Source organism: Solanum dulcamara, chromosome 6 (genome assembly GCF_947179165.1).
Source record: "Solanum dulcamara chromosome 6, daSolDulc1.2, whole genome shotgun sequence".
NCBI lineage: Eukaryota > Viridiplantae > Streptophyta > Magnoliopsida > Solanales > Solanaceae > Solanum > Solanum dulcamara.
Window position 1 is genome coordinate 4,891,522 of NC_077242.1, and position 12,561 is coordinate 4,904,082.

The 12,561-nt window shown below is 33.0% G+C and overlaps 1 pseudogene across 1 annotated transcript; it reads left to right on the top strand.

The window, feature by feature from the left end:
- The first annotated feature begins 7,766 nt into the window (after positions 1 to 7,766).
- Positions 7,767 to 10,537, top strand: LOC129893352 (G-type lectin S-receptor-like serine/threonine-protein kinase SD2-5; annotated as a pseudogene). Its single transcript, XR_008767420.1, has one exon. The product of XR_008767420.1 is annotated as a G-type lectin S-receptor-like serine/threonine-protein kinase SD2-5 (transcript).
- Positions 10,538 to 12,561: the final 2,024 nt, after the last annotated feature.

The following is a 12,561-nucleotide window of genomic DNA, read 5'->3' on the forward strand; positions in this document are numbered from 1 at the left end:
ATTAATATGAATAACGAAAATAATAATAATAATAATAATAATAATAGTAATAATAATAATAGTAATACTAACAGAAAAATAAACATACTACTACTTCTATTAATAATATTGATAGCGAAAATAATAATAATAATAATAATAGTAATAACAGAAAATAAAATATACTAATAATAATAATAGCAATAATAATTAAAAATAATAATAATAACGAAAATAATAATAATAATAACAATAGTAAAAATAATAATAAGGATATCGGCTCCATGTGAGGGAATGAAGATTACATTGAAACTCCATTTTTGCTCCCGAAGTGTTCATGCAAACAAAAAGAGAGTGACGAAATTAGGAGGCTAGCATTTTTAGGATAATATTTAAGCATAATGACAACGAAAAAAACAAAGGAACATGAAATAAATATTACCTGTTGCAGGGCAGTGAACGGGGATGATTTGGTCATGAATCTACCCTCGTTTTAAAAGTAAAGCTAAGTGCAAATTCAAAAATACTTTGAAAGAAATATTCAAAATCAGTGTAAGAGTTTTTTTTTTGTGTGTTTTTTTTTTCTCTCCTCCTGTCCGTGTAAGTGTAAGCCCCCCCTTTAGTTCTGTCCAATCCCTCTATTTATAGGGAGATAGAGATTAAATAAAAAAACGGATGATTAAAATAATGCGGAGTGGACAAATGAATAAAATAATGCGGAATGAGCGAAAATATAAAATAATGAGGAGCGACGGAAAAATAATAATTAATACAAAATGGGCGGAATATTTAAATAATGCGGAATGAGCGAAAATATAAAATAATGTGGAACGGCGGAAAAATAATAATTAATACGAAATGGGCAGAATATTTAAATAATGCGGAATGGACGGATTATTAAAATAATATGGAATGAATATTATAAAAATGTGAAATGAATATATATATATATATATATATATATATATATATATATATATATAAATATTCGGAAGAATATATATGGGGACGCGTGGTATAAATTAATGTTATTTATTTTTATTTTATTAATTATTTATTTTTAAAATAAATTGGATGTGAATATATATATATATTTTTTTTTTTCTGAAAAGTGGGAGGTGACACATTTTTGCTTTTTTATTTTTTATTTTTATTATTTTATAAGGTTAGGGGGCACATGGATAGAATAATTATATATATATTCTGAAAAAGAGATATAATATTAATACGGGTATATGTGCAGGAGACAAGCGTGAAATAAAAAATTGGTATAGGGATATGGGAAGGGCACGCGTGGTGTTTATATTATATATATATTTATTTATTAATTATTTTTGTTGGAAGAAAAAGAAAAAATATTTATTTATTAATTTATTTATTATTATTATTAAAAGATGGGACAAAAAGGTTTGCAGAATATTATTATATATATTATTATATTATTATTATATATATATATATATATATATATATATATATATTATTTTTATTGGAAGAATAAAACTAATTATTTATTTATTAATTAATATTGTTTTTTGAATAGAGGTGACAAAAAGGGTGCAGAATATTATTATATATATATATATTTATTTTTTTATCGGAAGAATAAAACTAATTATTAATTAATAATATTTATTTATTTTTGAAAAAGAGGGGACAAAAAGGGTGCGGCGGATTTATATATATTATTATTATTTTTATCTTAAAATATGATTTTGGATATATATATATATATATATACACGTTTATGACAAATGGTGATGGGCGGGGGCACGCGTCAGTTTTTTATTAGTATAGGGAAACGGGGAGGGGGACAAAGTATGAGTATAATAATATATATATTTTATTTATATTTTTTTATTTTAAAAAAATTGGATGAATTATTTATTATATATTTTTTTTTTATTTTTTTTATTTTAAAAATTCAGATGAGTGTTTATATATGAAAAAATAAAAATAAAAATAAATAAATATAATTGTAAAGTCCATAAATTGAGAAATTATCTTATTATAACAATGTGTAAATTAATTTATGTGCAATATATAGATAGAATGGGATGTAAAATTGGGGGGATGATATATATATTATTAGCATGATGTAGTGTTCAATAGAAGAATTAAAGCGTTGTTAATATAAATAATAAATAATAAATTAATTTACGAAATATTTAATAGTAATAAATAATCTTTTTATAAGTCAATTTTAAATATTACTAAAAGATAAAAAAAATAATAGAGATTGTATATATTATGAAGATGACAAAATTATTTAAAAATAAAACTTGAAAATATGCATGATTTTTATAAAAGCTAATTATTTTAATTTGTTTAAAATTGAGAAAGGCTAGAATTAAAATAATTAATTTGAAAAGGTGAGTCTATTAATTAAGTCAAGCTAATTAACAAAATATTAAGTTTAACAATAAAAAAAATCTTTTTGAGATAATTTTTGAATAAATGACAATATATATTATATTCAAAAATTATTTAATATATATATATATATATATATATATATATATATATATACTTGAAATTATTTTTAAAATAATGATAATATATATGAATATTTCATTTGTTTTTAATTATTATTATTATATTTTTTTTAAAAAAATTACGTTGTGGATGGTCAAAATTGGATGTCAACATCGTGTACAATTCATAATATACATCAAACTTCCCAAAACTCGTGCATAATCCAATTGTGAGTCACTTTTACCTTCATTCTTTTGAAGTGCAAAACTTACATCAATTGGAGTTTTTGCAACATTGAAATTTAAATACTTGAACTTATCAAGTATGTTTTCAATATAATGTGACTGTGATAATGCTAGACCTTGTGGAGTTTTATGGATTCTAATTCCTAAGATCAAGTCAGCAACCCCTAACTCTTTCATGTCAAATTTGCTAGCAAGCATACGCTTTGTAGCATTTACATCGGCAATGTCTTTACTCATTATCAGCATGTCATCAACATATAAACAAACAATGACTTCATGATTTGAAGTATTTTTAATGTAAACACATTTGTCACACTCATTAATCTTAAATCCATTTGCTAACATTGTTTGGTCAAATTTCGCATGCCATTGTTTAGGTGCTTGTTTAAGTCCATAAAGTGACTTAACAAGTTTGCACACTTTTCTTTCTTTACCTGAAACTACGAAACCCTCAGGTTGTTCCATGTAAATTTCTTCCTCCAATTCTCCATTTAAGAAAGTCGTCTTAACATCCATTTGATGGATTTCAAGACCATAAACAGCAGCAAGTGCCACCAACACCCGAATAGATGTTATCCTTGTTACTGGCGAGTATGTGTCAAAGTAATCAAGGCCTTCTTTTTGCCTATAACCTTTGACCACAAGTCTTGCCTTATATTTATCAATAGTGCCATCAGCTTTTATTTTCCTTTTAAATATCTATTTTGATCCTAAAAGTTTATTTCCAGGAGGAAGATCAACCAATTCCCATGTATGGTTATTTAAAATTGATTGAATCTCACTATTGATTGCCTCTTTCCAAAAAGCTGAATCAGAAGAAGACATTGCAGCTTTAAATGTTTGAGGCTCATTTTCAAGCAAGAATGTCACAAAATTTGGTCCAAAGCAAGTAGATAACCTTTGACGTTTGCTACGCCTTGGATCCTCTTCGGTTGGTTTACTTTCCTTTGGTTCTACTTGTGGTCGTTTAGATCTTTCACTTGAGGACTCACATTTTATTTTATATGGATAAATATTTTCAAAGAATTCGGCATTATCTGATTCAATTACCGTATTAACATTAATTTCAGGACTGTCAGATTTGTGAACTAAAAATCGACAAGCTTTGCTGTTTATAGCATAGCCAATAAAAACACAATCCATAGTCTTTGGTCCGATTTTTACCCTCACGGGCAAAGGAATTTGGACCTTTGCTAAACACCCCCACACTTTGAAATATTTTAAGTTGGGTTTTCTTCCTTTTCATAGTTCATATGGAATAGTTTGTGTTTTGTTGTGGGGTACTCTGTTGAGTATTCGATTAGCTGTAAGGATAGCTTCCCCCCACAAGTTCTGCGGTAAACCGGAACTTATTAATAAAGCATTTATCATTTCTTTTAATGTTCGGTTTTTCCTTTCCGCAATTCCATTTGATTGTGGTGTGTAGGGGGCAGTAGTTTGATGAATAATTCCATATTCTAAACATATCTCTTCAAAAGGAGATTCGTATTCTCCACCCCTATCACTTCTAATTATTTTTATCTTTTTATTCAATTGATTTTCCACTTCATTCTTGTATTGCTTAAATGCATCAATTGCTTCATTCTTACTATTAAGCAAATACACATAACAATATCTAGTGCAATCGTCAATAAAAGTTATAAAATACTTCTTCCCACCATGAGTTGGTGTAGACTTCATATCACAAATGTCTCTGTGAATCAATTTTAAGGGACTAGAATTCCTTTCAATAGATTTATAAGGATGCTTAGCATACTTAGATTCAACACATACTTGACATTTTGATTTATTGCAATCAAAGTTAGGCAGTATATTTAAGTTAATCAGTTTTCGCAAGGTTTTATGATTGATATGTCCTAAACGTGAATGCCATAAATTATTTGACTCAAGTAAGTAAGAAGAAGCTTGAACTTTATTATCATCAACAATCATTACATTTAGTTTGAAAAGACCCTCAGTAAGATAGCCTTTTCTTAGATACATTTCATTCTTACTGACAATTACTTTGTCTGAAACTAGAACACACCTGAATCCATTCTTGATAAGAAGACCGACAGACACCAAATTCTTTCGCATTTCTAGAATATGATAAACTTTGTTCAGAGTCACCACCTTGCCGGATGTCATTTTCAGAAATACTCTTCCATATCCTTCAACCTTAGCAGTTGCAGAATTTCCCATATAGATCATCGCATCAGGTGCTGTAGGGGAATAAGTAGAGAAGGCTTCTCGGACTGCACACATATGCGAAGTAGCTCCCGAATCAAGCCACCATTCTTTGGGATTACCTACTAGGTTGCATTCTGATATCATTGCACACAGATCATCGATACCTTCTTTATTTTCCACCATATTAGCTTGTCCCTTTTTCTTGTTCTTTTTCGGAAGACGACAATCTGGAGCTTTGTGGCCAACTTTTCCACAATTATAACAATTGCCCTTGAACTTTTTCTTGTTCTGCTCCTGATTCTTTCCAAAAGGTTGCTTCCTTTTCTTATTCTTTGGAGCAGCATCTTCAACGATATTCGCTCCCATAATTGTTGAATTTCCACGTGACTTCTTTTCTGTTGTTTTATTATCTTCCTCAATCTTAAGACGAATCACAAGATCTTCCAACTTTATTTTCTTACACTTGTGCTTTAGATAATTTTTGAAATCTCTCCATGAAGGAGGCAACTTTTCTATCATCGTAGCCACTTAAAATGCTTCATTAACTACCATACCTTCAGCAATAAGGTCATGAAAAATAAGTTGTAGTTCTTGAACTTGGGTTCCAACAGTTCTGTTATCTATCATTTTATAGTCTCTGAACTTAGCAACCATAAATTTTTTCAAGCATGCGTCTTCAGTCTTGTACTTCTTCTCAAGTGCATCCCACAATTCTTTAGAAGTTTTCACAGCACTGTAGACATTGTACAAATCATTATCCAAAGCACTTAGGATATAACCCTTGCATAGAAAATCTGTCTGTGTCCATGCCTTAGTAATCATAAATTTTTCATTGGCTGGTCTATCAGCAGCAGGCACAGGAGGGTCTTCATTGGTGAACTTCTGCATACCAAGAGTGGTAAGCCAAAAGAACACCCTTTACTGCCATTCTTTGAAGTTGGCTCCAGAAAATTTTCCTGATTTTTCTGCCGGTGGCACAGAAGTGCGGCTTGTTGCAGCAACAGTCGTAGAAGTAATAGCAGTATCACTTGTCATTTCTTTTCATTGTAAAAAAAAATAGACAAACTGTCTTAATATTTCAAAATATCAAACCTTTTACAAAAACAACAATGAAATTTTTATATTCTTCAAATCGTTGTACAAGTATGAACTTTAATATTCCAATGAAGTTTTTATACTCTTCAAGTCAGAATATTTATTTCATACGGAGTAGAAAACCACACAGGTTTTAGTCTCCAAAGACAGAATACAGTTTGATCAGAAAACAATAATAATAATAATTTCCTTAAGATTATTAGTAAACTGTATTGTAAATATTAAAAACAGTAACAACCACTAAAGGTAATAAAACACAGAATTTGGAAAATTAATGCAAGAACAAATCGAGCCCACTGAATGCACAGTGTGTTCTTAAGGAAATTATTTCCCTCAAAGTACCCGAGGTTTTGGAATCTTTCCTCCCAGGATAGAACGATTTACTCACCAAAGTAGAGGTACTACAAATCTTTGGTGACTGCAAACCACTTGAAGGCTGTATTTCACACGAGTTTTAAAAGTGCAGAAAGAAGAAGAAGATGGTATATTCAGAATTTCGTATATTACATTCTGAGGATTAAGAGACATATATAGACTGTTTGCACCTTTTAAGAAAAGGCAGGTTGCAACCTTTCAAAAATCTGTTGAAAAAAAACGGAGGGAAATATTTTTTTAAAATTAATCCGGGAAAGAAACGGGCCGCGAGTCGCTGGTCGCGGGTCAGGATTTTTTCACTTAATTAATTAATTAAATAAATAATATTAATTAATTAAAAAGTAAAGAAAATTTGGTCCAAAAAGATTATCAATCAATTGACCAAAGCCGAAGCCGAAGCCGTAGCCGAAGCCGAGCCGAGCGAGCGACGACGACGGCGCGAGGGGAGACCCTCTTCTTGACCCTTTAGCAACATGAAGGAGTGCTTCTACTTTTAAGTAGGAGACTTTTCATTTCCACCACTTATGTGAGACCAAAACTTATTTAATAAAGCAAGAGAGAACATATCATTTTCCTCTCCAATTCTTTTTCCCTCAATTTTCCATTCAAACTATCAATTAAACCCAACACTTAATACTTCCTCATTAGCTACCTTTTGAGGTTAAGTTAGGTCTAAGGGCCATATTTTCACACGGTTTCAGAACTAGGTACGACTATGTTTGGACCCCCATGTTATATTGGCTTCGGTTGGTAGTCTGGGCATGTGAGGTAATGTTAGAGTAAGGTTAGAGCCCCTCGTTAGTTGGGGAATTGGGCTGTTGTTCTCCTTATGCAGAATCGGAAATGATCACTTCAGTGTATTACTTGTCCTGAATGAGGAGGGGAGTGCCAAAATATGAAAATTAATTTGGTTTCACCCAAAAACCATTCAAGGGAAGGGAATATAATTAATTTTCCTAATCTACTTCTTTTCTTACCTATTGAGAAATCCAAGCTTATCGAATTCTGCGGATGTGGAACACGAAAGGTTTCTCAACGTTCTTGAAATTTATAACCATATTCATGCTTTATTGTAGAACGCATCTAAGAACAAGGTTCGCTTTCAAATTTTAGTAAATAAATTGAAGTCATTTGTTATAGTCAAAATATAGCTGCTGAAAATAGTGTTAGAAGTTACCAAATGTTTGGAAAATGATATAACGCGGCAAATATTACATGTAATGCCCTTCTTCCTAACCACTCAGCAAAGATTGGAAAAATAGACTGTTTACTATTTAGTGAAGAAATATAAAATTACACAAATATCATGACTTTGGACTTGTTATGTTTTTCTCATTCAACTGTACGCAACAAGAAGGACATATCCCAAAAAAAGGGCGTAAAAGAGGGAGTAGCAACTACCTAACTACTCCAAATACCATATATTTTTCTAAGAGCTTTGGATTTTGTAAGAAAGAAATGATTCCAGAGAAGAGAGTGTATCTTCCTATCCTTCTCTTCATTTGTCTCCACTCCTTTTCATCCCGGTTTGCTTTCTCGCAACCTTCCTGGGACTATAATGTCAGTTTTTTGAATTCTACTACCGGACTTTCCAGTTCTTGGATCAATATGCCATCTGTTAGAGTTTTCAATACCTCCGAGCCCTCTCAATTGACACCTATTCTTCAGAGCAGAAAGGATAGCTCTCAGTTTCTCTTTGCCTTCTATTGCCTCAGTAACGGTACCACAGAATGCATTCTTGGTATCCTCTTATTCCACACCAGCTCCCGTTATCTAAGTGTTCCCCAGTTAGTTTGGTCTGCTAACCGGTACCATCCAGTGAAAATCAATGCAACATTGCAACTAGGCCAAGATGGCAACTTGGTCTTGACAGACTCTGATGGTACTCTTGTTTGGTCCACTAATACTACTGGCAAATCTGTTTCAGGCTTAAACATGACAGTAATGGGAAATCTTGTACTCTTTGATAAGAGAAAGCATGCAATTTGGAAGTCATTTGATCATCCAACAGATTGTTTGCTTCCGGGGCAGAAGTTGGTTTCTGGGCGGAAGCTGATATCAAGCGGTTCAGCATCCAATCAGTCTTTTTCTTTTACTATTCTTTACGGAAGTCTGGTGTCTTCCATAGATACCAACCCACCTCAGTATTATATCGCTTCAAGTAGGGATGATGCTGCAAATAGTCCTTTTTTTGATTTTGATGGTCGAACCTTTACTGCTCTACAAGACCATTATACATCAGAAACCCAATTCATAAAGCTTGGGCCTGATGGACATTTAAGGTTATACCAGATGGATGCATTTGATTGGAAACAGGATGGAGTCATGAATTCACATTTAGGGAACTGTGGGTACCCAATGGTGTGTGGAAGATATAGCATTTGTACCAATGATGGACAATGTAATTGCCCGGTAGAAGGAAACTTCTTCAGGCCAATAAATAGGAACCCAAATCTCGGATGTTCACAGCTAACAACCATTTCTTGCAACTCTTCGCAGTATCATAGTCTTATAGAGCTCAAGGATACAACATATTTTGCATTTGAGACCGACTTTTACACAAGTTCGAACATGTGGTTCGAGGGGACAAAGATGGAAAATTGCAAAGCGGCCTGTCTGAGTAACTGTTCCTGCAAAGCTGCTGTTTGGTCCGAACTCTAACAAAAAACTGCTTAATACTGAGTGAAGTCTACTCTCTTATGGACAACTGGTCTGGAAGTGACAAGACAAAAGTTTTTCTTAAGGTGCAGAATTCCGTAAAAGCACAGTATCAGTCACCAATCATTTCTCGAAGAAAGCAATCAAGACCCTCGAAAGTGATTGTAGCATCTGCTCTTGCAGCTTTAGTGGGAATAATTTTAAGTATTAGTGCATGGTTTGTTCTTTTCAAAAAGAGAGCACTCTCCATCAAGGCTGGGGATCTTCTGGATCTAGCACCAATCTTACCGGGAATCCTAACTCGATTCTCTTACAATGAGTTGAAAATAATTACTCAAGATTTCAGCAGAAAGCTTGGGGAAGGAGGATTTGGCTCTGTATATGAAGGAACACTGAGTAATGGCAACAAAATAGCTGTGAAGCGTCTGAATGGGGTAGGTCAAGTCAAAGATTCATTCCTAACAGAAGTAAAGATAGTTGGTAGCATTCACCATGTCAATTTGGTAAAACTCATCGGCTTTTGTGCTGAAAAAGATCACCGGGTTCTGATCTATGAGTACATGGTAAATGGATCATTGGATAGGTGGATTTCTCATGAAAAGCAAGAAAATGGGCTTACATGGCTTACGAGGCAAAGGATAATATCAGATATAGCTAAAGGATTAGCTTATCTTCATGATGAATGCAACCAGAAGATTATTCATTTGGACATCAAACCACACAACATCCTCTTAGATCAAAATTTCAATGCTAAGATATCTGATTTTGGGTTGTCAAAACTAATTGAGAAAGACAAAAGCAAAGTTGTGACTAGAATGAGAGGAACACCAGGGTATTTAGCCCCTGAATGGTTGAGGTCGGTGATCACTGAGAAAGTAGACGTGTATGCCTTTGGAATTGTGCTCTTGGAAGTTCTTTGTGGGCGAAAGAATTTGGATTGGTCGCAGGCTGATGAGGAAGATGTCCATTTGCTTAGTGTTTTTAGGAGAAAAGCAGAACAAGAGCAGCTCATGGATATGGTTGACAAAAACAACGAGGATATGCAGCTCCACAGAGAAGAAGTGACGGAAATGATGAGCCTCGCTGCATGGTGTCTACAAGGCGATTTCAACAAGAGGCCATCCATGTCATTGGTGGTTAAGGTACTGGAAGGTTTGGTGTCTGTTGAAACCAACTTGGATTTCAATTTCACAAACCTAACTGAAGTAGGGGCGGGCAACCAACAAACGGAAGCCACAATCAGTCCAATACTTCCTTCTGTTTTATCTGGACCAAGGTAAACAATTTAGTCTTGAAAAGAACCAACTTATAGTTAGACACATGTCAACAATTGCAATATTTCCAATGAACTTTCATGAATCTAATATTCAGTAAGCATTAGTTTTATTGAGCTTCATGTACTGTCTTGCAATTTTTCCTTTTTTTTTTATCAAGTTCTTATATTTTTATATTCAATCAGTTTAGTATATGATTTTAATTCTTTTTAAAGGCGTGACAATATGCAACAACAATTGTTAAAGAATCTACTTGAGTTCGACTCGAGTTTGGTTATATTGTAATAATAAAAACCTACACCAAGATTGAAAGAACTTTTCTCTAAGAAACTGTAGATCCTTTAATTGAAGGTCCTAGTGAGTTACTTGTTGGAACAATAATTGAATTGGAACTTGGAAATGGTCAAAATGGTCCCATCAGTGGAAAGATAGAGCCCGGCCATCATTTTCCCCGAACATTCGAACACACCCATAGTCAATTAAAGTTTGAAAAAAAAAAATAGCACATCGAAGAAATTTCTTTGAGGTCCCTTTATGTATTGAGTGGGCAAAGATTAAGATATTGTGTAGAGTACTGGAACAACAATTGACTTGGACTTTGGAATTTATGGCACATCCCATTCAGTAAAAACTGGACCTGAACCTTAATGAGGAGGAAAGTGCCCAACAATTCCAAATTAATTTGTTAGTAACAATTTGTAACATTAATTGCTTACTGCAAGTACTTGGTGTTGTTGAAATTATAAGATTACAAATTACAATTGAAAAATAAAATGAAGAAATTAACTTCACTTCTTGGCTGAGGTGCGGATATCTCGCTCTCTTTAAGGAGATTCAAGCCCACTGCAGTAAATCGTTTCACTGGTCCAGCAGTAGTCCTCTTGACTTGTCCCCTCCAGGATACAACAGCCTTATCACAAAAATGTAACTCAACAAACTCTGGACAAGAGTTGAGTTTAAAGCTCTTCACAAAGAACACCTCTCTTCAACTAATAAGAACTCTCTTTTCTATATAAACTTAACTCTCTCAATTTTTTCTTCTCTTATCTTTTTTCAAAACAAAGAAGACCTCTCTATTTATAGGAGAGAAAAATCATACAAAGATGAAAAAATAATAGAATGCCATCATTATCATCATTTAGTGTACCATTATGATTTAGTGCACCATTATGATTTAGTGCACTACTTATTAGTGATAATTAGATTAAAAATACATAATAGAATGATTTAGTCTTGCACTAAATAAAGATGATAATGAAAGACATTTTTATGCACTAAAGAAAGAATAATAAAGATGACATTAAATGTCATCAATGGACAATTGCTAAAATTGCAATTTAATAAAATGTTAAAATGCTCACACTAACAATCCCCCACTCATTTTAATATTGTATAAGAGAGTTTATCAGCTAAAGGAAAATTACTATACATAATGAAGGTGTGCTCTGCATTGAACCTCCACTTAGTGAAACAATAACTTTTACTCCAGAGTCGTAGTGGTCTCAGACTTGAACTATGACTGCTTAAGGGACATAAAATATTACTGCTCACACATAGTAATCAAGGTATTATCACGAGCTTTATAAGCCAGCACTTTACGGTCTTGTGCTATCCCGGTTTTATGAGTGCTTTTGAGAATAAGCCTAATTCTCATAGGAAGCGGCCTGCTTCCATACTCACATAGGTGAAATCTGTCGAGAGTGCTCCTGTAAATTTAACACTCCACCCATACGGGCTACAGATTTTCATTAAGAATTTTTTAAACTCAACCTCCACAATTCATTACAGGAAATAATGCACTCACATCATAGGGAGGGAATAAAAAATAGTGCATTTTTTTTCACAACAAGTCATCATATGATTCGTTTTTCCCATTGAACCTGGTTATAGGATCTCTAGTCTCCAGGTTGGGTTTCCTCATATATGACTCATGGATTTATAGGCTTCAATCCCATCCCCCTCGATGTGCTCCAGACCTTTTCTCTTGTTAAGGCCTTAGTAAGAGGATCTGCAAGATTTTCACAAGATTTGACATAATCAACATTAATGGTACCACTTGTCAAATATGATCTTACATTACTGTGTTTCCTCCTTATAGGTCTGGATTTACCATTGTAATAACGATTTTGAACTCTACCAATTGCTGCAGTGCTATCACAATGAATTAAAATTGGAGGAATTGGTTTTTCAAAATAAGGTATTTGAAATAATAAATCTCTTAACCAATTCGCTTCCTCACTAGCTGAAGCTAAAGCAATTAGTTCAGCCTCCATGGTAGAGTTAGCAATTAT